The sequence below is a fragment of the Rissa tridactyla genome, chromosome 1 (assembly GCF_028500815.1).
Source record: "Rissa tridactyla isolate bRisTri1 chromosome 1, bRisTri1.patW.cur.20221130, whole genome shotgun sequence".
Taxonomy (NCBI): domain Eukaryota; kingdom Metazoa; phylum Chordata; class Aves; order Charadriiformes; family Laridae; genus Rissa; species Rissa tridactyla.
In genome coordinates this window covers 169,943,985-169,971,022 of record NC_071466.1, presented here as the reverse complement: position 1 = coordinate 169,971,022, position 27,038 = coordinate 169,943,985, and the positions used below count along the sequence as shown (strand labels likewise).

The following is a 27,038-nucleotide window of genomic DNA, read 5'->3' as shown; positions in this document are numbered from 1 at the left end:
CTGGAAACCCACACTGGTACCAAACTGAAGCTGAAGTAGAAAGCTTTTTAAAATGCTTCTCAAATGTTGTTTTAAGCTGGAAGCATGACTACAATGTTTTTCTTGGCATACCTTGTTGCCTTTGAAATACACAGACCACTATTCTTGATATGTTCTTGTTTTCCTTGTATTTTATTTTAATAAGATGCGTCCCTTGGGAATGCATGGTGAGTCCCTTTTCATAGGGTGGCTCTGTCATCTCTCCGCTGCCAAGTATGCAATATATATTTTTGTTAAGTGTTTATTTAAGTGAGGTTCAGAGATTTTCCACAGAACCAAGCAAGTGTCACAGACTTTGATGCCAAATGTAATATCTAGTGGTAATCCCAGAAAATATTAAAAATCAAGTGTTTTGTTGCAGGGGAGCCAAGTAAGCAAGTCTTGGAGCTGTTCAAATAATGTAAAAGCCTTCTTGAAACTGCCTCACTGAATTCAACACTTAACCACTACATTATGAGTTGTTCAGAAATATTCCAAGACCCAACACTCTGTTCTAAAAGAACTCTGCAAAGAGCAGTTTCACAAAGTTGGTTGATGAGATATATAAGAACATGGAGAGAAGGATGGAAGGGGAAAAATTAGTTTATAAAGACGGGTGTATTTGATCAGAAGACTGTAGCAATATGACTTATAAAATACAACTTTAAAATGCTGTCCCCTAAATTTCCCATTCTTGTGATTTTTTAAAATCAGTATCAGGATTCTTTGGAGGGTCAAACGTTAACCTTACAGTGATTGGCCTCTCTGTACTGAAAAGTTCTCTTCACTTACAGATGGTCAGCAGTCCATGCAATCCATTGGTCAAATAGAGCTGTAATGATTACTGCAAGACTTTCTAAAACTTAAATGTGTTCATACTTGCCAAAAGGAGAAAAAAAGAGCTATGTTTGGAACAAATAGTCACATTAGTCCTCACAGATCCTTTCAGTTGCTGATACAGCTCAGACGTTAAAAATTTTCTAATATCTCAAAAAAGTTCAAAATAAAATCAGTCTGTACCAGCAGAAAATTAAAACCTTGACAGGAAAGCTCTGGAACATTCAGTGGGTGTGACAGTCACACCATTTGTCCAGCTTGCTAGCAGCTCATGTTCAAATCCACTGTTGACTCTCTTCCATTATTCCACAGTACATGAGGATCTCCTGAACAACAAAAAAGGAAAAATAAGTAATTATTTCAGGAATTATTATGATGTTGGAGTCCACTTGTACTTTCAAATAATTCAGTTTCTCTTTCCTTCCCTCTTTGCTTGATCCAAATATAGCACAGACCACTACAATGCAAAACTATATTCTCAGTTTCACTTTGATTCAGACTTCTTGGATATCCACATCCTATGTAAATCTTTTGTGGTTTCTTGCATATCAGTCTCAAGTTCAGACACTCTTGCAATTTTAGAATATTTATTAGAGAATTGTATCTTCCTATTGCATACCTCCCAAGTTTAGTCTTCATTCCCCTTTTGTTTTTTTCCTTTTCTTCTCCAAATACACTGAAATTAATAGTTAACATTGCTATTCATGAAGAGAACAGATTCCAGGGTTATATGATATGGCAGAAAAACTGTCCTTGCACAAGCCATACATATATTTGTTAAATTTGATATAGAGAAAGCAAATCTTCCAGGTTCTTGGCAACCTAATTCCATCACTGCTTGCAGATGAAATGAGATGAGTAGTGGTAGTAGGAGGGGAGAAAAGAAGAGTGGGTTTTAAATTACACACACTTGGTAATTCATTGCAGAAATCAAGCCTAATAGGTACAGCTGCTTCATGGACATGGAGACGTTTCAAATGGCCAGCATTGCCCTTGACAGCAGGTGGTGTTTTGGATAAACAGCATCAGGAAGTAGCTAGCAAAAGGCAAAAGAAACACACTTGGAAAAACTGCGTTGGAATTTGATCAAAATGTTTTCCAGACAGCTCAGCTCCTACGAGACATGCAGATCATTTCAGTTCAAAAGCAATATCCAGCTGGGTTAAAATCCCCAAAACATAAAAACTACACAGCAGTAACACTTGGTCAAAAGGGCTTGTTCTACTCTAATAATCATTTGTGTGTTACATATCAGCCACTGCTTCAACTTTAACACCCGAATTTGAAGACTCAGTGTTAGACTTCAGCCTGAAAAAGCTGGAAAGAATGAAAGAAAGGAAGGGAGGAATCTCCCACAGCAACACTGCTTCCAGTGTGGGGTCCCCCTGGGAACACTCTAGCCTGGCTCCTGCCATTCCCCTCACCACTGTATGTCACAGAGAAACAGCACTGCAAATGTGCAAGGACGAGATACAGCTGCTCTGAGAACCACCCCTGAATGGGTGCAGGTCTAAGACCTGTACTTGATCTGCAGTGTTACTTTCGGTGTTGCCTTCTTATTCCTAAGGGATTCAGAAGTTTGGGACCCTGGATGTTTGTGTGAAAGGTCACCTACAGAGAGAGACAAGATGAGGAAAAATAGACATCGTGCAGGTGCAGTGGGATTATCCATCTCCAAAGAAAAGCTCTGCAGAAAACAGAGCTTTCTCAGGCCCGTCTCAGACTTTTGGATGAGTTCCCACTGGAATTATCCCCAGCACGAAGGTCACTATCTTCTACTCTGAATGTGAGTCACATAAATACATACACAACCATGTACAGATAATGTAATAACTATTTTAAAAGATACAGAAAATAAAAAGAGCAGAAAAGTCACCTTTGGGAAGAATGAGACAGAGAAAACCATATGTAGCAGATAACAATACTGTCACTTAATGGGCTTCTGGAAGACATTCAAACCTGTGATGTGCAGCATATAAGAATCAAAACAGAGCTTACATAACATTGCATTACATTGACATAGTTTTCTAGGTAGAGGCACTGGCTGCAATTCATATAAACATATCCATGGAAAAATAATATCTCATCCACATGTACAAGATTTACCAAATAAGAAGAAGTATCACAGCGCTTGACAATTATCATAACATGCACTTCATAAAGTGTGGCTACAGAAAACAATATCCATTGTTTCCTAACAGCACATAGCTAATGTGGGTTGATGTGGGGTTTATTCAATTGTCTTCTGCTTCGCAAGGTAACAATCTTACTTCATGGATATTACACAATACCCTTCTGTGGTGCCCCACACAAGCCTAGGTTTGGTAGCACTCCATATTTTCATTTTCATGCAACATCAGGACATATTTCATATTGTCCTAATTCTTAGTTCACTCCACATAAAGCTATATCAGCAGCATTTAAATCTCAACCTCCTCAACAGAAACTCCAATTAACATTTAAGCTATGAAGACTATTTTAAAAAAAGTTATGGTGCGGCTCTCAACTTGCTAAGCAAAAATTCAAACCATTGGAACTGCATGCTAAACATTACAAAATGGAAAGTAGAGGTCACCAGCAGCCTGATCTGTAAACATATTTAAGTCTTTTTGTTCTTGGCAAGTAAGAACTAAGCATTCATTAAAAACCTAACCATGATCATTGTCAGTAAACTTGTATATTTGCACAGCACCTTGGAAAAAGGCATAAACAAGCCCATCCTTTGCTGAGAATTAAGAAGCATAGCTTCCACTATATTTCAGGGTCTGCATACTTTAAAAAATGCGTTCTGCTTCAGATCCCAGTGAGTTCAACATAAACCTGGTGAGCAAGAGTTAAGCACAGCATTCTTCTCTTCTTTTCATCTTTTTTCTCATGTGATGCAACAAGAGACATGAAACACTTCCAGACAGCTTGATCCAAGTGGATAAAAGGAAGGAACTGAAGGAGTTTCTGCTATTACAATACACTCACCATAAAACAATTTTTATTTCCCCAGCCCTTGATGGTTCCTATTCAGTCCAGATAAATATGCTGCCTCTGGCCCTTGTGCTACCTCAGCAATCTGATCAGAGAATTCTCGCAAGCTGTGTCTTTACTGTGGGAACCAGCAGTGTTTTGCAAATCTCAGGCGTATGCACACCTGGCATGTCTTGTCTTGACCTGGGGCGTATCAAGACTCAGGGCCACTTGTTGGCATCCAGCTTGCAAGGAAAGAAAAGTGTATAGATTGCTTTCTCATACATTTTCTTCCATAAACTCTATTTTCTATAAGAAGAAAATGTAGGCAGACAGAGTGGGATGCATCACAATGTGGTCTAGTAGGTGCTCCCATTTAGATCTTTCAAGAAACCTTAAAAGAAATTAAATAATAAGATTCATCCTTCATAGTGGTGCTTATCCATGCTATTGCATGTCTTTAAAGGAATAATCACTCTACAAAGTTACAGCCATCAACATAATTAATTTTTTGTCCACCTGCCAACTTTCTGCCACCTCAGCCACAGCCAGGACTCCCTCCTGCCTACCTGTTTTGTACAAGTGCTCCCTGGGAAACTCTCCGTGTTGTCCAGGCTGAGAGCAGAGCTCCCTTAGGATGCAATCGCATGGACGTGCACAGGGCAGTGAGTGATGACCACATACGCACATCCAGAAATGAAGAGGGCCAGAAAAGCCGCACATGCACATGGGAAGGGATCTTCTCTGCCATTCCAAGCAAGAGTATGCCGACCCTATCTTAAAGCCTACCGGGTCTCAACCTAGGTCTATGTCAGGCCAAACATTTTGGTCTCAGTCATATGAACAAATTATGGCACCTTAACAAGTTACAGCCTGTCAGATTAACCATACCAGCTATCCATGGGCTTACTCTCGGACTACCCCAAACATGAGCTAACATGGCTCACTTAAATATCTTTCATGGACGCTTAGCTAACCCACACCGCCTTACAACTGCAGTGGGCTAAGTTTGCACACCTGGACAAGAACCAACACTTAGTAAAGCTCTTCTGAACTTTTCTAGCTCAGGGGCATCTTTTCAAGCCCCTATAACCCAACCTTAGTAACTGATTGCAGATGCAAATAAGGTTCATATTGAGCCATGCAAGTAACCATTTATAAACTGGACTAAGGGTAGTAAGATCTAAAGGGTTGATACACAGCTACAAGGATGTTCACATTGCTGATTTTGGGATGATGTCATTCACTTCAGGATTAAAATTGCATTTTGGTTTTCACCAAGTTGTAGAGCTCATTTTATAATTTTAGATTACTGATAAAGAAATAATTCTGAGAACATATTTAAAGATGTATCTCAAACAGTATTCCTAATTATTACCATCAAAGGTGAAGGGCCCATTCACTTAGATCATCTTTATAAAGTACAGGCACAATGGGGTCCCTGCCCAGACACCAGTTCAGAACGGTACAGTACATTCTCGATGCAGCGTGAAAGACTCTTCCTCCCAGCGAGCACCTTGTGCCATACGTGAACGCTGCTGTATATACCTGCCTCAACACACAGCTCTCCAATGTCCTCTGCACTGCCTGCACTGTGGACAAAATCCATGAGATACACACTGTTCTTTCTCCACCAAGTGACGGCCACCTCCAAAGCCTGAGTGCACTACAAACAGCTTTCTATAAGAAAGCCCCTCCCAAACACAAGGAATGGACATACCTCCCCAAAACAAAGCCTAAGCTTTTCCCAAAGCCACAGAAAGTTAATCCATGATCAACACTGTTCCTGTAAACCATCTCTTTGCTATTTGGGGTGGTGAAGGTGAAGAGAGGTTCTCTTGGAAAGTCCATGAGTTTTGTCTAAATTCACTGTTCTGCATTCCATAAAAATCAGAGCTATTATCACTCAAGTCAAGAATCAACTGTACTTACACTGGGACGAAACGCACTGCTGCTTTTATAGAGGTATGTGTTTGGCAAGCTCAACTATCAGCAGAATTATCTCGGCAGCTTCTAATTCTATACCACTAGCTCAAAACACGTTATCAGCTGTTATATTTTGGATGTGCACTAAAAAGCGACCAGATAGTTATCACAGTAATATTTCTACCACACAGTTAGCAAACCCACCTACGTAAGTAGTCAGCCTGCTGTTCCTGCAGTGTAGCAAAGCCCCTACCTACAGTGTACAAAAGCTCTGTCATGTGCCTTAAGTGTAAGCTTTGGTTTACATTAGGGGGAGAAAAGTGATGCCCATACAACTCTGCTGGTTGAATTCATGATTTTGCACTGGTGTGGCTGCAATGATTCAAGTTCCAGTGCAGATGTATATGGTCAGATTTATCTCATTCCAATGTAGACATTTGAAAGTTGTACGTCTAAATCTGATTTGTGTTAAGCACCCTATACAGTCAATGGAGAGGGACTGACACTTCCAGGGTGATTTCTCTGATTTGTCTTATAGATATTTCACTTATGTATACTGAAGGTATTATTTCTCACATTGACTAAAAGGAAGCCCAGGACGCTTGACAAATTTATATGTGCCTAAATTTGGGAAGATGGACCCCATGTATAGCATCATAGGGCTTTATACAGGGAGAGTTTACTTTTCTTCTCAAACCAGAATAAGGTATGTCAGTATAAGCATTCCCATTTAAGTATAACTGCATCCCACTGGGATCTGGGCTGGTTAGAAGTAGACTGTTCTGAAAAAAATGTCCAGTGCAAAAAAATTCTGTGGTATTTTAAAGTGCCTGTAGCTGGCTTCTGCCACTGGAGAAAGAGGCAAATACCATACCCAGGACATTCCAAATCCCAATCTTGAATAATTTATTTGAAAGAAAGAATTTACATGACCTACACTAACACAGATAGCTTGCACATGTTAAATTTTCTCCTGCATGTAACAAAAAATGAAGACAAAAAAACCCAAATCAAACCACAATCTTTCACTGTGACAACTCCCTAGATCCAGATCCTTTTCCTCACTTTCTCCATATTTCTACATTTTTTTGTTGGGATCCTTCAGTCTTTTCTACAAGCACTTCATCTTATCACAGTGCCTTTTTTCTTTTTATGAAAGTAAAGACAGGGGGTGTAGACAGACTTACTTACTAGCTCAGAGGAAAGGGTGATGTGGTTCAAAAGCAGTAAGCCAATAGTTATAGTCCACCGTTTACCTGTTATAGCTGGGCTGGTGGTTATATCTGGGCTGGCGTAGGAATTTACTTATGTCTCCACTGCAGCGATAGGATGTGGTCAACGTCATCCCTCCAGCAATGGTGAGAGTCTTATGGCAGAGGCTTCCTAAGATATTGCTACAGCCCAGCTCATCATGTTCATGGAGTGAAGCCCCTACCATCGCTGCATTGCTGTGACTGCATATAAGATGGCTGGAGCACAGCTCCCCCAGGTACGGCTACCTGACTCATCATCACCCCTCTGGCCACAGTCTATACATACCCATTTTTTCAGGTCTCAGCAGTTTCAACTCCTTCTCTTTCCCCATGAAGAACGATCAAGTAATGTTAACTGCCTCTAAGCTGAGGAATTCCTCTGCAGGAAGGTCTACCTCCTTTCTTCCCTCGCTGTGAAGGGGCTCCTTATTTTGTGAAGAGGTACCTGTGTTCCTGTGTGAAGTCCTCTTGTTGTCTCCTACTGTTTTTTTTTTCCACCAGGAGTCCTTTGTTCCTCCCTCTCTCACACAGGCTTCTCATTCCCATTCCTGCCCTAGTATTACCATCTCTGAACCTTGCCATCTGGGGCAGATCCAGATCCAGCTGCTCCTCTTAGGCACATTCCCTGCTAGCATTTCTCTTTTTCCATTATTCCAGCTCAGTGAGCGATGTCCACAAGAGCACAAACTGACCCGAGATTCAACAGCCCTTTTGCACTTCCAGCTTTCTCAAGGCCAGTGGGCCTCCAGCTACTCCTTGATTTTTATTTCATTTGTCAGGGACCTGGAGGAAAGAGGAACTGATGGTCTTCAGTTACTAAATAGAAAAGCAGACGGTTTCCAGTGTGATAAGAATTCTGGTATGAGTTGTTCTCTCTTCACCCTGCCAATTCTAGACTGCTCCACAAAGGCTGCAATGACCAGCGTGTGAGCTAGATGTTTGCCTCAGCGACCTACAGGTGTTTCAGCTCTCTAATCCCATGCCATTCAAAGTTAAGCACACATCAAGACACAGCCAGAACTTGCACTTTTAAAGTGTTAAAACCAATTAACAAACAGCTGACTAAAGAAATAAAATTCTCCATTCCCATCAGCAAATAGATCAACTTCTGCTGTTTGTCATACTGTACTCTCTGTTCCATTGCCTGCTCCAGAAACCAAATACCTCACTTTATTCACATTTCTGAGATGCTTTATCCACCATAACTTAATATTTTCTTAGCACATAACTTTGTGAAAAACGATCTCTCTTTCTTTTCATCCTACTTGAACGATTTTTCATGTTTTGATTAGTCTGAAGAGCATGATGGAATATTCCAGTTATACAGATACACAGTTGACATATAGGTATTGAATATAACCAAGAATTGGAACTTCCAAGCAATATATATTTTTGTCACTGAAAAATAACAAATACAAGAAGCATTGAGATATTCACATCACCACAAAAACAAAAAAAAAATCACAGAAACATATTTGTGACAGGAAGGATAGAATGGATAGAATTCATTTCTTCTAATCTAGGAGTTTAAAACTCAGATGCCAAAGCGTAGGGTGGCCATTCCCGACTCTATGTATATTCAGTGAATATACTGAGTACCTCTTCCAGACAAGACATGTTGCTCCAGCTTGTGACTGCTGTCAGATCCGTTGCTCCCTGGAGGACAAACACTCTCTCTTCTGACTGCAATGAAAGCCCAGGAAGCCCAGTCTAGATTTGGATGCTTAATTTTAAGTATCTAAAACAGAGTGGGTTTTTATTTGATTTGCAAGCAATTAAACAATTCTGAATTTCAAAATTACTAAAAAAAAAGAGACCAAAGCAAACTCACAAATCCAATTACCTGAAATGAGGTAACAGAAATCACAACTTCTATGCCTGCAACACACATCTGAGCAACTATCAGAAACAAAGGTATGACGGTGGCTCTGAGACAACAGCTTTAGTGTTTGGAGCAGCAACAAGACTGCACTAAGAGGAACCATGAGCAACACAGATCCGTTGATTTTGGAAATCATCTAGACTTATCATAGCAACATATTATTCAGAACTGCATGATCCTAAATGAAGTTTTCATAAGCATTTATGAAATGCCATTCTAGCTAATTCGTAAAATTGGTTAGTTCACAACCAAAGATACTCTCCTTATTTCAAGACATGAAAGACGAAGTGGCAAGTGTGCCACCACGCACACTTTGTTCTTCGTTAAATCAGGAGCACACTCCACAGAAAAGACATTGGCTTTGCTTTCAGAGAAATGCCTTACATGATGCATTTTAAACTGTGAAGGAAGCGATGCAAGCTCCTTACATAAGAGTCTGATATAAGTAAGTGGGGAAAAAAAGGTCAGAACTCCCTAAACATAGTAGACAATCTGTCCAAAACTCTGCAAAAATCAAGTATTTTAGGAACAGAAGGCCTGTCTCTTCAAAATGGCACTTAATTCATTTCAGTGAATCCACTGAGATGAAAGCTACATACTGTGGGAGCAAAATCATCAGTAAAGTTTACAGCTGGAGATGCCTGAGATGCCCGACATGAAAAGTTCCCAAGAAAATCCAGAAAGGACTGGCAAAGCCAGCTCTCCAAATTTGCTAATGTAATGCTAGCAGCACTTCTGTAATTACATAATAGATTTTATAGATATTCAGCCATTATTTTTTCAGGAAGACTCAGAACTATTTACTGTCTTATGATAGTTCCAAATGTGGGAGAATGTTAATTAAACAACAGGTTTCAGCTATATAGTTCTGATTTCAGTCATGAGTGACTAATTACTCAGCTTTATCTGTTGAAAGCCAACTGTTATCTTACAGAAAGTTACTGAAGCCAGTTCAAAAATATCTCCATTTGCTCAGCCAATCTAAATAGCAGATTTTATTTTTTTTTCCAGAATCATAAAAGTTCATTTAAATGATTTTCCTGGGACTGAAAAACAATGCTGTGAGCAAGTAGGGTATTAAACACAGTTTAACTTCAGAGCAGGAGAATTAGACCCCAGCCAGCATAAGGCTCTTGAAACACTGCAGCCAAGCCCATAATGTATTGGTCATCTCCAAGATTTTCACTGTTCAGAACTTTTTCAGATTTGCAAGACATTCCTTTTTGACATATTTCAAAACCAGTGTTATAATGCATCGTTCTCCACCACAATTAAATTTATCTTTTTCTAATGAAGTGAGAGATACAAACTTCTGTTCTAAACTGTGTGTTTTCTCTAGTTATAGGCATAATCTCATCATTATTGAGGCAGCTAAAGACTGTCAAAGGCCACCAGCGCCCGTTACCCTGGGTGGGTTCCCACACAGTCCTCCCTAACTTCTTTTCTAGTTCTGCTGTGAATATGAACATTTTGAAAGGAACTTCTATGGTTTTTATATTCAAGAGAGATTTGGTGATTTTTTGCCAGGTGAAACATTATCTACAAAATTCAATGGAGCTTCTGAAGGGAATGTAACTATCATTACAATATATCCCTTCCTTTTCCTTTCCCCCTCCCTTTCCCCTTCCTCTGTGCTCTGCTCTCCTCTCCTCAAACCACTACAAATCATGCTATTGCTTTACCTTACTACTGTGATGAACTATGGTAGTGTTTTGAGAGTGACTGTCACACAACATATCCACACAAATTTCTATCGTGCTATTTACTCCATCCAGATGTAATGAAACCTGTTTTTATGGTATCTGTAAGTGGGTCAACATTAAAGTGAATGAACAACTGTTAATGACATTTGACACAAAACTATGCCTGCCTTTATCACTCATGCTGGTCAGTGTGATAATACTGCTCTGATTATGGGGCTACACTAAAAACAATGAAGTTATATTAAATTACTACCTGTTGCCACATTTATGAGCTGCTACACAAAGCGTCTTTGAGCTCTGAAGACTCTTTTTACGACAAACTCTACAGAACCTCCTCAAGGATTTCATGTGCAGAAAGTAGAGGCAGGTAAGATGGGCTGTGTAAACTACTGGACCAAAAAAAAATCTACAAAAATGCAAATTATTTTTCTTCTTTTCATATGAAAAGCATAGATTTCAGTCCAATACTTTGTGGAAAGACTTTCTCCACCTGCCCTTTATTCAGAGAAAATATTTATTATAATTCAAAAGTTGCAGCTGATCTTTCTTCAGGGGTGGACAACAGATTCTGTGAACATGCATGTTTGTTGGTGGTTTTTATTAGTCTCAAATCAGTTCTTATTTATTCTCCCTTACCCATTCTTGTCATTCTTGCTTCTTCAAAGCAATCCTTTGCATTCTCCTCCCTTCCTAATGCTCCTTACACTCCATGATACTGGTGTTATCCACACCCTGACTCTGCTCCTCACTCCATGCAAATCTTTGGTTCTACTTTTGTCTGTACACCTACCGACTCTGCTGGCTCTGACGCTCTGGCATTCTGTCCTGCTCCACCTTCTCCCCCTGGGCTTCCTTCCTCTCCTCCCTCTAATGATTGCTTTCCCTAAATTCCAGTCATTAGAGAGGTCAGGAACAGACAGCGTCACAACCACATAGAAAAGTGTTTCCTCTACTTCCCATTTTAGGATAATCTCTGTTCCAGATGGTTACAAGCATTACCTGGTTGTGAACTGCTAGTGTGCATTTGCTCTAAAATTAGGCAACGGAGTGTAAGAGCATTAAACTGCAAAACAGAGAGAGACAGCAGAAATTGCCCTGTTGGTTGTTACAGCTGCTTGCCACACCTATAATTAGCATTGTCTGACAATTCCCATTCCATAGCAGTTTTTTAGTTCTGAATATTTTGCCAGATCTCCATCCCCATAGCTTAAATTTTCCAGCTGGACATCTGCTTTGAGAAAGTATCAGTCAAAATGGTGCAATAATGTGTAAGAATGAATCCAAATAAAAGCCAGCTTTGCTCAGGTTTCACTCATGTTAAAAAATGCAGGTAAACCTTTTCTTTAGAAACCTTTATATTTCCATATTTGGGGACACAAGTTTGAAACTTAGCAGGGAATAGCCTGGTGCAAGAGAAGACCTTTTTCTCATGTCCTCAGGTGAGAGGAGAGGAAATGGGGAGGAGGGTAGCCTGGGACAGGAATCTTAAGGATTGAATTTCGGAACTAAGAAAAAAGGGTTAGGGTGAACAGGAAAAAGCTGTCTACACAAGGCAAAAGGATCGAAGCCCACTAGGACGTGGTCCCCTTCAGAGAAGGCATCTGACCATTCTCCTGCTGTAGCAAACATGACATGGGCAAACTCACCCCCTCCACTCTGGTGAGGGCACACAGGAAGGATGGGAACACTCCAGTTAATCTTGGGGCTTCAAGTGGCTTACACAGAGCATCAATATCATTGCCACATTGGTGAAGGCGCTTCTTAGTGTTTAAAAATCTAATAAATTAGGCCTCATACTGTGAAGCATTTTCTATTTGCCTTTTAAGCCCTGTGAAGTGGCACACAACAAACCTGTCACAGAAAAAAAAAAAAAAAAGAAATCTGAGGCTGCAGAAAAGAATTAGGAAATGGCACAGTTTCTTGCATTACCTTGTGTTCATCTCCTTGCACTACAATATACTTGCTCTACAATATATTTGCTTTACAATATAATCTTTCACTGCAGGAATACATACCATTGGTTTGTAAAGACCTTGTACCTCATTCAGTGCACCCAAGATCCTACTCAGAGATGCCTTCCAGAGAAGACTGTTGGCTCTTCAGCCTTGCTTCTTTTGCTGCAGAAGTTGTAAAGTGTGTGGTAAAGTAGATTTATATCTCCCAGAAGAGAAAGGATCATTCCACAGCTGAACACTTCCAAGAATAAACGGATTCTATATTTGTCTCTGCCACAGACTTACACAAAAGGTACTTTATGGACCTGTGTTGTTTCAGGGATACACATAGCTCCCTAGTACACATAAAGAGCAAAGTGCTTGTGGTTAATAAATCCCTTGACTATGCTTGTTTTTCAGCCTGCCTGCCACCTTGTCCCCAAACACCTCAACTGGAAACCTGAAACCCCACTATCCAGAACATGCGCCAACAAGACGACTGGGAATTGGAGATGGCTAGACTGCCGTGTCCTGGCTCTCAGAAATGTGGGAAGGAGTCAGAGCCTGCAAATCCTTCAGCCCCAGAGCTAGAAACAGTAGCTGAGATCCAGACACTTCTACTTAATAAAGTGTTTAATGACAGAGGAATAAGGAATGCATTGTTTACTTTAGTCTACCTAACTGCAAAGCCATTAAGTAGAGACAAAGTACACTTTGGATGTCCTGCAGCTGAAACCACCTCTATTTCCTCCTTCTGGTGAAACTGGACAGCCACTGCACAGGGAGTCATCCTGTAGCAAAATCACACTTGTCAGAGTCCTAAGTTCACCAAGAAGCTTTACTGGTGTTGGTGAACCTCATCTGGGGCCTCTCCTGCCACCCTGCCCATGGCCCAGGACCCCATTTCAGTTCAGTCCAGAGCCATCAGTCCCTGCACTAGCAATGCCACAGGAGTCCCAGCCTCTAGCCCCGCCTCCTGCACGGCCTTCAGATCCACATTGCAGCCTTGTCTCCAGCCCTGTCTCTGGCCCCATCTCCTTTTGTTCCCAGATGAACACCCTGAATGGATCCTGGACCTGCGTCATCACTCCCCCAGCCTGGGGCTGTCAATGGAGCCTGTTACCAGCACCCGGCTCTACCCACCATGTTTGGCCCCCAAGGGAGAGCATCCCATCGGTTAGAGCACAGCCTGCACTGGGGTGACTGTCAGCCCCAAGGTCCCTGTCCCACAAAGGAGAAAGGTGCTATGAAGCACTAGATAGATAGCCTGCATTTGGGTTCAGTTATAACACAGTCTCCAGGTAAGAACTGGGTCAAGTTGTGACAAGAAATCATTCTCCAGAATACCAAGTTAGACAGGCACTGACCAAATCCTGCCTCCCCTGGACACAGGATATATGCTCTTTAAATTCCTGTTTTCTTGTTCTTCCATTTCATAAATGCTGTTCACCTTCTACGAGAATAATCTGGTGACTCAACATCCATGAGAGTCGATGTTCCTCATTCATCTCCCACATACCTCCCCTTTTTGAAGCGCATGAAGTACCACTAAAGCACCTTTTACAAAATGCTTTGGCAGTGCATCAGATCCCTCCGCCCCCAAACACCTTTTGCTTTCAGAAACTGTATCTGAGTTGGACACTGGCACCTATAAAAAGCACTTCTTGAGTGCCATCTGTCAATGAGTCTTCAGCAAGGATAGAAAACAAGGGCACTGACAAACACATGCCAAAACACAATGCACGTCAGTTTGAGCGTTTAGAAAAAATATTCCGGGTTATACAACCAGAGCAGCAGTCCTATATGGTTCCTCAGCCTCTTTTACGTCAGCCTCCTATCAGAGCTGGCATTTACTGTTGGCTTTGTGCCTTTTTCCACAAGTCAGCCTTGACAAAGGGGATATCACCTGCCCCTTTGCCAGTTTTAACACCAGAGTCAAGATGCTGAGCAGCCCCAGCAAACGCAAACCCTGGGGCGTGATGTAGTTTGAGGTAAGTAGAGACGATGTTTTCCAGGAAAAATGTATCCAAAGCAGACGTAAGCCCGCTGAACCTAAAGCATGAGCCTACGGATTAGGTGATAGGAAAATGGCCTGATAATTAGGATGCTGGATGCTCAACCCAGCTCTGCTACTAACATGCTGTATGACCTTGAGCTATTTCTCTCTCTGCTCACCTTCATACTTTTGTTCATCTTAGCTATTCCAGTCAGAAACTTAACGCTTTCTCCAGCATTATTTGACAAATCCTGCTACCATTCCCAGTATTTTTTACATGGTATGATCACCTCCAGGGACTTGGCACATTCCTGCATAGCAAATTTACACAAGACAAGTCCACACCATGCAAACGTGCATAGATTGCTGGTGGTGGCTGGCTCCTGGACAGGGAGTTGTGTTCTTCCTTGGCAGCAGCAGCAGCGGTTCCTGACTCTGTGCTGGCCAACGGGCAGGTGCAGGAGGAGGCATCTGGGTGTCTGACAGCTGCCAAAATATCTGCTTCCCGTCATCTCCAGGATAATGACAGCAGGTTGGATTTTGTTGTGTGTGCCACTTTGGCGTAGCTGCAGTACTGCTCCGAGCTTCCAGTCTGGGGACACTTGCTACAGACGACTGAACCAGTACATGTTTGTAGAACAGTTCGCTGCTGTGGAGGACGACCTGCCATGTTTCCAACAGCAGTCTGTCCCTGCGTCACCTCATCGGACTTGTGAGCCCAGAGCGAACTCATCCAGCACTAGCCCAGGAGTGCCGGCATCACTTGGCCCTGCATGGGGCAGCTATAGTCCCACGTTCACCTGTAAAACCCTGAAAAAGACAATCCTCAAATAGATCTGGCAAGCGTGGCCGAATCCATTTCCAAAAACCCCATGGGAAGCTCTTAAATGTAACATTCTTGCTGAAGACACTGAGGAAGACGGGTCCGTATTTCCCCATCTTTTCTGACTGCAAAGAATAAATGCTTTAATTTTTATCCATATTCTTAATACTGAACGGGCAAGGAAGGCGTCATGAAGCGGAACTATGAAAACTACCTCTAACAAAACATTTATTACCCGAACCATTTTCTGCACTGGTTTTATATGGAACCATCCCTGGGAAAAGAGACAAATCACTAGGTTGGTACTTACAGGTCCCAAGACTTTTCCTCAGTGAAAATAATGTTAGTGAGAGGATATGATACGCAATGACATGTCTCTGGCTGTCACTGCATCCAGCAGTTCAGGTCTAGGAAGGGAGACAAGGGATGAAGATAACTCATGAAGAGCAAAGAAGACAAAACACCCGAGTTTTAATCTGAGATTTTAAATCATATGGTATAAAATCAACTATTCAAAACAGAATGGGCAAGTAATTACAGTACACTCTTCCACTGTATTATTTTGCTTTTATTTCAGAATTTCTCTTTCCTAAAACAAAACTTAAAAAAAAGCAATACTTTAGGTATTTGAGGGTTTACAGCTTCTCTCATCTCCTGTTTTGTTTAGAGCCTTTTCATAAAGGCATCAACAATAAAGAGTCAAAAAGAGGAGATGAACTGGGAATTCAACCACTAGTCCCAAAATAGAAAAGGAAGAGATAGTAGTCTTGTTCCCTGACATGAAAGGTCCCAGGAGGGAAGGCGTCAGGCTTAAAAAAAGAAAAAACCTCTTCCTTCCAAGACTTTTTTCAGATTTTCCCCAATTTTTTTTATACCAAAATATCGTCAACATCAAATCATTCTCCCCAACACTTTTGCATTAAAACAGCATTTTCTAGTGGAAAACTTCCGTCAAAATGACATGACCAACTCTATTCAGTAACTTCTGTTGCCATGGAGATCTCAAGGTTACAAACAAAGCATTTGAAATAATATTTTCTCAGCCAAGCTGCTCCTTGCTTACCCAGCAAAGGAGCTGGTCAAATCACTGCTCCCGAGAGCATTCACCTGCGAGGAGGGAGAGGCAGGCCAGCCTCAAATGGAGATTGCAACATTTTCCTGGCAGGTTGAGTCATTCTGTGAGATACTTAGCCTACTTAGAAACAGTTATTCCTGACTTTATGTTTTAATTTATCTTACTTTTCTAGATAAACTTATCTAGGAATCTCTAGGCCTTGAGTAAATGTTTAGTAATGTTTTCCTCTAAAGGTAACATGCCGAACTCTCCACTCCTATGTCTCCATTTTAAGCTACGCCTTTGCCTTTTTCCCCTGAAAAAAAAAATCCAGCCTTTTTATGCCTTCAGTTTATATGGCCTCTATCTCCGTCTATTTTTAGAGAGCAGGGAATGGAAGACGGAAGATAGCTGTTGATACCAGGCAGCGCTGGGTGAGAACCAGGCTCCAAGGATAGCAATTAAACTCTTTTTGTTAGTAGTGCTTCCAGTTTGAACCTTCGAAGTATAGATCATGCCTGTCTAGACTTATATATTAAATTTCTCAGACAATGACGTGGTCTTGCCTGTGCCTGTGTTTGTACACACAGATGTACACACCTCCTTACTCAAGTAACAGTAATGAGCTACATCTACATCACCCCTGACCTGATAAAACCAATGAAGTAGGGTGTTTTAAGCAGAATGCCTTAGAGGAATTACTCTGGGACGTATCTGTCCAACAGCAGGGAAGAACTCTCTTCACTCTGTAATAGAAGACAGACCCACCTTCTGCTTTCATTCATTAATAAAAGGGCTTCCCACAGCTGCCTTTTTGAATCCAGAGGTAGCTTGCTCTATATCTTTCCTGACAGCATAATTTTCATTAATCTCCTTTATTACGAGCTCCAAAACCAGCTCCTTTCCACCTATCAGAGAAATATCCTCAGTACTTCTTGCCCTAAATGCATGCGGTCCCAGATTTTCTGGTCTACAAATCTTCAACAGTATGGTAAACTCTCCTCTAAGGTAACAGGAAATAGACCCAGAAGTGCCATGGCCATGGGACATTAGGCACTCATCCAGTATAAATTCACTCTGCTAGTTTAAATGCAATAAAGCATTTTTGATGGATTAATTTTGCACTGGCAGATTTTATGCCAGATCAAGCACTGCCCATCTTTGCATGGCCACTGTAAAGCCTGAATAAACACAGAAAGACAATATCCACACCAGAATGCCTTCAACAGAAATGTGATGATGTGCCCGTCCATCATTTGGCTCAGGTTTGTACCGCTGGGTGACCCAGGAGCGGGGTATGTCAGGCAGGAACAGTCATAGTACCAAGGCCTGTGGGAATTCATAGTCCATACAGAAGTAGGGGATTCTCCCCTGGATCATGGGATTCTGACTGGGTCTGTGGAAACTGCAGTTTGGTGGGGCAACTTCTGCTTTTCTAGCCAGCATCACCTTTGGTTTGCTCTCCTCTCAAGGGCACAGGGAAGGGCCTGCACCCCCACAATGCAGGCTAACTGGTTGTACCTTGAAGGTTTGGCCTCATCCCTCTGAAGTAGGGCAGTTTCATCACCCTAATGAGGGGTGGACTGGGCCACTCCTTGGTGACAATATCTGAACTCTTCAGAGCAGACTACTCACAATGATTAACAGAGTCTGACATTCCACTTGCAAAGCTATTGATGATAGGTTATCACTCCTCAAACATGTCTTTACATTGGAGAATTTTTAGCTACCTGGGGTTTTATAGCTTCCTCAACCTTTGCCCATGCTGTGCTTAAGCAATTCAATAAAAATGACTGGTTCAGCAACAACTGAAGATAGGAAGTAGGGAATAATCTGCGTTTTCAACATCTAAGCGGTCAATAGTGGAATAAAAGACTTTAATCTGCCCACAGAGCGAACCTAGAATGCTCCCCCAGTGGCCATATTGAAAAAAAAATGGTTAAATAGAAGTTGTGCAGGTCTCAGGTACCTTTTAAGTAAGGCCAAGGAGGCAGTAAGGAGGCAAGAAAAAGGCTTTGCTCTTTCTAGGGAAGATGGAAAATCTGAGACCATAGTTCCACAGTAACAAATTTTTTGGCAGAAACATCCTGTCCTGGAGCTCCACCTTGACCTCCCAATTGGCCAAGCAGGTCCTTCACAGCTGCATTGTGAAACACCACCCCTGCACCAGCACTTCTGAGACCCTGCCATGAAGTCCACGAAGGAGCCAGTCTGAGTTAAAAACAAAACAAAAGTTATTTTTTAATGTGGATTAGTTCCTTGATGTGTTCATGACTTGTGCATTGGCTGATTGAGGGGATAGTTCCTTGCAGTGCAGGGGAAGGAAAGAGTATGTGGAGGTACTAGGAGAAAGAAGCGGGAACCCCTTTATCTGGCACTGCCACCAGATGCCTCATACTACGGAACAACAGCCGGAGGTCCTAACCTCTAAGAGGTCTAACCTCTTGAAAAAAAGCCTAACCAACCTCTAAGAAAAAAATCAGGCCATCTTCTAATGTCTTCACAGGTCTGAATCTGGCACCTTGCTGAACTACTAAACGCTGTTGTGTACATGTTGCCTGGTAAAGAATCCTTCATTTTATAATGATTTTGGCAACTGCCTCTTGATTAAGACTCTTCCTTTGCAAAAAATAAAAGAGCTCCCTCTCCTCTATATCACAAATACTTATGATGATGTGGGAAATGCCAAGGAAATTGTGAGGAGAAATCAACAGATACTTAGGTGGAGCTTGGACACAATGGAAAAGGAGACCGCAAAAATACTTAAGTAAGTTTGTTTCAATAAGTAACAATAACAAACAGTCATAAAGCAACTAGTTATTCTTCTAGGAAACCAGCATAGTGACCAACATACTCTTCAACCATAATATGATCTATGAAAAACAAATAGGCAAACTGCATGTTTGTCTATGCTTAAGTCACCAAACTACTGGGCAATAGTTTATCATCATTCAACATAGTTGCCTAAAGCTTTAAATTCAGCTGTATGATCACAGAAAAAAGCATTGTGAACTGTAACTGCTGTACTCAGCAGACGATAACCTCCGCTGTGCAACTGTCTAACCCCATTTACGTCATGTGACTAAAGTCAAGGAAAAGAGAAGATTTTCTTTTTCTTTTGGGGCTAGTAGTCTCTCTTTGCCACATTTTTATTGAAGAAATAAATCCGCCTTGTTGTGTGCCCCTGTACTCAAAAAGGGAGCCAATAAAATCGGGAAATCAGTCTTCAGTGTTTCCCAATAGAGAGTATCTGCTTGTTCAGATCTGTCAGGTTTTGTAGGCCATTAAAAAATAATCAGTGAGATGAAAGTGTAAAAGAGAGAGGTTGGTCCTTAACATGTCCTGTTCATTAAACTCTTTTTGAACATTCATGCTTGAACTCCATTCTGGAATAGCCTCATTAGTATGGTTTATGAGTCATTAATTCACCTTGTCAATATTACCAGAAATTCTCTTCTATAGCTTGCCAACTATTCCCTGTTCAGAGAAAGGAGAAACATGGCACAATTATAATAAACTAATTCAGGGATGTGAGTTGCATTCATACCTATGCTGACAATTGCTCTGTGGTTTGCCCTGAGAGCTCTCCTATCAGTCACCCTTAGCCCGTTTCTGAGATTGGGAAATTCTTGCGTCCGCATAGGATTATTCAGATGGAGGACTGAGTCTTGTGGGCAGGCTAGCGTAAAAGGTATGAACAGTCCTCGAATCAAGGATGAGAAAGAACCTCCCCAGCAGTGAGTTGTCCCCAGCCATCCACACCCTATCCATACTCTTAACTTCTACACACCAGTGGTCGTCTACCCCATTTTTAAGGGGCAGACTTAGGTACCTGAAAAGAGGATATGGATTCTCGTTTAGCCTAGGCACATTCCTACAGCCTAGGATGAGCCCGGAGAAAGGACTGGGGTTCAAACCTGCTGTGCAATGCAGCACTTCATGTTTGATATTTTAGGTAGCTGCAGATTGCTTTGCATCTTACTTTGAGACACCTGCCTTTCCACGGATTGCCTTGGTGCCAAGGCGTCTAACAGCAGGCTGTGAATTCCATGCAGGGAGCCGGGACCCTGCAAGGTAAGTGCAACTTTGACAATGCTGAAGTCTCCCTGTAGATTTAGGCATCGGTGTTTAACTGGTGCCAGAAATAAATAACTATTGCTTTCAGCTGTCAGAGCTGCAGTAATAAATCCACAACTTATTTGTCTGTTAATTGTGTCAGGTAGTTTGCTGCTTACAACTACACCCTGTGCTCCCTCCAGGCCAGATTTGTTATTTTTTTTCCCTCTTGATAGCAAGGCATTTGCAAGTCATATTCTTCAGGGTCATAAACTTCCCTAATGATTAAATTAACGGCATGAAATTACAACATGTAGGACTGACAAAACTGGACTTTGGAAAACTACTGTCTTTATTTTGTGTCTGGGGGCGGAAGTGCTATAGACATCATCCCATATGTGGAGTTGTTTTCTGTTTCAGTTTGTTGATCTTTTTGTCCACTATTGTGATTACTGGTAAAAAAAAAAAAAAATCATTATAAAAGCAAAACCTGTCATTCAGAGCAAACTCTGAAGTATTTTGGTTAAGGATATAATTTTTCCTACTGTGCTACCTTCCACACTACTGCTAGACAAAAGTAAAAGCCAATCTATGCAGTCCAAAAATTAAATAACCTTGCAGAAACAAAATATTATGTTACTGTACATTTGACAAATGAAGAAAGTATTTTAAGATCTTCCTCTAAAGATGCATGAGAAAAATATTTACTGTGTTTTACCCATGTACAGTAAGCAAATAATTTCCTTCCATTTCAGAAAAGCACCCAGCAATAAAGTTAGGAGACCAACCACACTTACAATAAAAGCCTGTGTCAAGCTCTACACCTGCATATGATAAAGACAGCCACATGAAAGGATAAGGTCATCAACTGGCTGATGATAGAGACTTAAGCCTCCTAAATCACATAGCAAAGATAAATTAGAACTATCTGCCACCTACATCAGATGGTGAAGGAGGCAGGAACACAATGCTCTGGATACCAATTAGTGGCATAATGGAGCCAGTATCTCATGTTCTAGTGTGTCAAATTCCAGCAGTGCCAGTGAGATCAGAACAGAAGTCACAGCAAGGTCACTGCGATCTGTCAGCAGGACAGCTTCAGCCAAGTACCGCATCCTAATCCCTGCCCGCTGAGAATCTAGCGGAGGAGAAATGCCTGTAGTTAAAATGCGCCTAAAGCAATACCCTCCAAGGGCATCTGGCTGGAAGCAGAATAGTACTACACAAGATAATAAAATGCAGTTGATTTTAACTGTTAAATGAGCACTTTTTGTTTTGACAGAGGATGTGATGAAGTCTATTCACAGAAACAGCAAGGACATCAGCAATGTGGCAGGGACGCATTACAATACAAACACTCTCAACCTGCACATCACCTCCCCTACTTCCAGGCTGGAAAAGCTACCTCTGTATGGAAAGGTGACTGTGCCCATCCTCACACCTTTGGTAGCTCACCCTGGTGAGTTAATCAGTTAAAGATACAGTAAGTGTAGCAATACAGTGCTACACAAATGATTTATCCTCCCAGCATCACTTGTCAGGCAGAGAAATAACATACCTGCTGTGCAATGCATGAGGCACAAAGCAAAAACCCTCCTCTTAACTTTTGCCGTTCCCAGAGGTAATTAATCAGAGCTTATCGATATGTGGTAGGCTACCATGCTACAGTATGGTCACTCTTGCAACGTTAGCATACTTCTGTCATGTTTCATGCCTTCCCTGAGGCTGTACATAGCCACAGCAAGCAATACAGCTGCCAGAGCAAAGATGGCGAGGAACACCATTTCTCTAACACACTCAGAGTGCATGGAAAATAGAATGAAGTCGTATGTTTGGACTGTGGTATGGTGCACTGGAATTGTTGCTTTGTATGTAGATACAATCCTTATGTGCATGTTACAAAAATAATCATTCTTCATTTTCCACGTGCATTGAAAATCCTTGATGCTAAAAAAGCAGCTGCCCGAATTTGGTCAAAGTATGTGCAAATGTAATAGAGGCAAGGACCCACTCCCAGGCATTAGAAAACACATTAGTCCCATCTTTGTTCTTTTTGAGGTCCACTGGCTCCTGTTGTTTGCTCATTCTGCCATTAATCTTCTGTCTGTTGAGAATTATTCTTAGAAGGACTTATCCCTCGGGAAGAAATTTGGAGTTAAATTTAACTTCTAATTATTCAAAACAGTTGTTGAAGTAAAGGAGGTGGGTAGACCAGTTAGCAGAAAACACAATAGCACTGGTGGTTATGCTGTGCCCTTTTCAGACTCCTGTAAGCTTCTATTCAGGTAAAGTTTCACATTGCAGCTGGCTAGATCTAAGAGCCAAATCTTGCTGCTACAAGGGGTGGGCTGCCTCCTCTCCCATTCCTTTCTGTGCATTCCTGTTCTATCCCTTGCGTGGCTTGGCAGCACAACTGAGCTGATGTGGCTCACTAAATCCTCAGAAGAATATTCACTTGCTCGTGTTGAGTTAGTTTTTTCTGGGTTCAGTGAGCTGAACTGGCCCACCATGGGCAAGAGGAGTGCCTGGAAAGAAGGGGAGAGCTGTGCCGCTGGTGACAGGAGGAAGAGGGGAAGAGAGGGAGAAACAAGAGAAACTAGCTTTTTCACATGACAGAGACCTTTAGGTCTGCTGTGCTATGCTAAGAGACCTCACCCTTACATACTACAATGGAAGAAGAAAACCAGTTTACTCACAATGTATGAGGCAATACCTTCCATTTGTACCACTGAAACCTGTCTCTATATTGCACTGAAGGAGCTCAAGTAATCAAGTGACGGTCCAGGGACTGCAAACTACAGAGGCAGACAGAGATGTTTTTCTTACAAAAAAATTACTGACTAGAAGTCTTAGCAAGTCAAAAATTCTGTCTTACTCCTCTCCAGAAAGAAATTAAATCAGCTAGGCAATAATCTGGTATGTGATAACCTACAGGTCGTATAAATGGGCAAGTGGTTTGAACAGGTAGGGAAGCATGCAAACACCTCGCAGTTCAGATTTGATCACGAGGAGGGCACAACATTTTAAGTCTGTATATAAATGCTTCTCATTTTGAGAAGCCAACTAACTCACCTGCTGTGAAGTGCTAGATTTCCTCTTTTTTCTCCGTTTGCCAGCTATTTTGAAGTGCATGAATGAAAAAGGGTTCCCAGAAATTAGTAGAGGGAAGTAGCATTTACAACCCTAGCAGAGCCACCCTACCAACTCAGAGCTACAACTGTAGTCACACGGAAAACCTACCCAACAATAAAGTCCCACTTGCCTTTGCTGCCCCCTCGTACCTGGGCCAAACAGTTTGAACAGTGTGATCAGGATGAAGGAAGAAGAAAGTGGGAAATCCATTGGCAAATGAGCAATGGTGCTATTTCCAAACAGAAAGCTGAAGGTGAGCTTTCAAGATGAAGCACATTCCTTATGTTTCAAACTGTCCTTTAAAACAGGAATAAAGACAACTGCCTCCATCTTCCTGGCCCAAGATGCTGAGTCCTAATCTGCACTGCTCATATTCTTTGTGTGATATACATCTTGTAAATCAGAGCTGACCTTTTTTCCAGGGCAGGGTAAGGACACTTACCTCCCCCTTTCTTTCCCCTCTGTCCCTTTGCTGGCTGCCTGGGTGGACTGGTCTTTGCAGATGCCATGTTTGACATGGATACCTTTGCCCTTGCCCCATGCTCCCAGGGGTGCCAGTGTACAGCTCATTTAATTGCTGGAATTTTTACTACTGGATTTCCAGCCATTACCCCTCAGGCTCTTTATCTCTTCTCTACACTGATCTTCAGATCCTTCAACCCTCTGGTCAAACAGCAGCAGCTTGATGTTCAGTGTTCCTCCTTGGTTATTAAAGTAGCAAGTTTTGCTCTCCAGCTCAGACTGACACCAGGCATCTGATGTGTTCCTGCAGTCAAGCATTGGTATAAAGACTTTTGGCTTTCTGAGGGTGCACTGCTCTGCTGCTTAAAATGTAGAGATGAATGAAAATCAAGAGATTGTAGGGAGGTTGAGATAATAGCTGCTAAGAAAAGGTTTTATGTCTCCCATTTCAGGCCAATGATGCAAAGACAGAGCCAGCACAGGTAAGTATTATATGGGAATGAGTGCCCAGACGGCTTTTGGGTAGGTGTTAAAAGACTGATTACTTCTTTGTATGAGTACAAAGTAAATTCAGTGAATCTGCCTGGAAGCTGATAAAAAAGCCACCAAGATAGTTTATGACAGTGCTTTCATGTGTGGCTCTGACAGTTGCTTTAGATTCAACAATGTATCCCATGTTGCAGGGGGAAACTCAGGTTAAATACAGAATTAGCGCATAACGAAGATAGGACCTGATGCTAGAATCTCTCCCAGTAGCTGTGTCTTCCCTCATTAGCAAGGCAGAGAAGCAGAGCAATAATATTCCTGTCACAGTGCAAAGACTAATTGAAAAGTCAGGCAATCAATTGTTAATTTCATAGCTTCTCTAGTTGCTATAAAAGTACAACTTTGTCATAATCCATTCATAAGAAATTGCTCATTGCGCCAGCACAGACGACTTCTTATGCCATTGTACCTCCATATGGAATTAAAATCAGCAGCACAGGAAGTCTGAGTAAGTGAGCATGAAAACACATCAATAGCAGGGATAACGCCATAGTGTAACAAACACTTTTCCACCATGAATAGCTCCCACCAGAGGAAAGAGGTAATTTATAACTCTGCTTCAGTCTCAATTATGAAGACTGACAAACGAAGAAAGACTTCCTTCATTTCTGCTGGAATCTCATTCTTGATGAAGCTATTGAATTCAAATACCGATCACTTGACAGGCTCTTCTTTAGATCTACTCAGCAATTCATTTACTACTTAAAAGCTAGCTGATACGGACAAAAATAAATAAGATTTTGGTGAATAATTTAAGACTAAGAATCTCTCCTCTAAATTTAGTGAGCACTGTGTTCTATTGCTTATCATGGTGGACATTTAGTGGATGGACAAAAATCCCAATATGGTGGGAACATATTTCAACATAAAATGCCTAGCATAAAGTTATTAATATAAAACTATTTTTGAGATGCTAGGCAGACAGACAAGCAAAGCCTTCTGAAAATAATGGATGACTTCAGTGTGACACCAGCTCTGCGCAGCTCACATCAGTATACAGTTACACCAGATATCTACTTTGCACAGATAGGTCGCATGATAGAGAAGTGTGTTACATGATGGATCCACATTGAATGGTGTCAATTTTGGCTTCTTCACTGTTACAGGAAACTGCTCAGCTGACCAGAATTATGTAGAATGTGTAAATCAATCCCTCACACAGGATGTTGAAAGAAAAATTACTTTGTGGGTAGCGAGTGCACTGATTAGGGTACTAACATGTATCTCATTGGACTGTAAACACCCCCCATGCTTCCAGCATTCATGTTCTGTCATTTTAACCAGCTGCATCAACAGGTAAGCAAGATAACCCCAAGACAGAGCCTAGAAATATGCTTAAAGATGGAGAAGTTTAAATCAAGGGCTGGGGACCCTATTTCCTCTTCTACCACTGCAAGGCAAGAGGTCATTTAGCAATTCATGACCATGCCATTACCATTACCACGATGCCTCACGAAAAGCAAAGATAGTTCAACCTCCTGAAAAAGAAAACAGTTGGATTATCTACTACAGAGAAGTATTGAGAAGAGTAATTAGTGAACTATTCTTTCATCTGATCTTGATTTCAGTCTGCTTCTTCCACTATACGATGATGGGTCCATTACTAGCACAGAGAATTTCACACATGTAAAGAGACAAATATTAGAGCACAAACCTCACTTTCCAAATCATCGCCTTTTTCTTGTTCCTTTTCTTTTTTAACCCTGTAAAATAACAGAATCCAATGATTTTAGTGCAATGACGAAACAGAACAGATCATGCACTCCAGTGAATGAAACAAAGTAGAAAAAAATAGAAGTAGAAAAAAATAGACTCATACATGACTAAGTAGAGAGAGTCAGAAGAAACACAGCAGCTATAGAAGAAAATTAAAAATAGTAGAGACAAGCCCAGTGACTGAAAATGTGAGTTATGAAAGAGACTCTCAGCACACATGAATGAATGCTTTGGCTTTCACACTGGAAAAAGACAAACCTTTTCAAGATACAGAAGTTTAAGCCAATTGTTAAAAAAAAACCCAGAGTATTTATAACAACAACAACTGCCCTTCTCTTATGAACAAATGCATGTCTCCTTCAGTTTCCTGATCCCTTTCTTCAGTGACAATACCTGCTTAAACAACTCCCACCTTCTTCCCACCACCAGCAGTTCGATCCTGTTCTCTTCTTCACAAGGGCAGATGTTTGGGAGGTCCCAGGGTGAACAGCTTTCAAATTGATTGTACCGCCCATCGCCACCTAAATCCTGCTTTTTTTCAGCTGGGTCAGTTCCCCAACTGCACAAACAGCAGACGGAAATTTAGGAATTAGAATAAGCTACCTGAAAGATGGGGCTGGTGCCCAGAAGGTGCTTAGAACATCTTATACAGACTTGCCATTACTTGTCTTAATTCATTGTTCAACAAACACTTTGTTTTAGCATCAGCTGGCTCTGCCTCTGAGATAAGTAGTCCCTTACC

The 27,038-nt window shown here is 41.4% G+C and overlaps 1 long non-coding RNA gene across 1 annotated transcript; it reads right to left on the bottom strand.

Annotated features, from left to right (window-relative positions):
- LOC128918644 (uncharacterized) lies at nucleotides 1-26,931 on the bottom strand. Its single transcript, XR_008469651.1, has 3 exons — nucleotides 26,709-26,931; nucleotides 26,235-26,283; nucleotides 1-1,181 (listed from the first exon to the last, which is right to left on the bottom strand). It is a non-coding gene; the product is annotated as an uncharacterized LOC128918644 (long non-coding RNA).
- Between the last annotated feature and the right edge of the window lie 107 nt (nucleotides 26,932-27,038).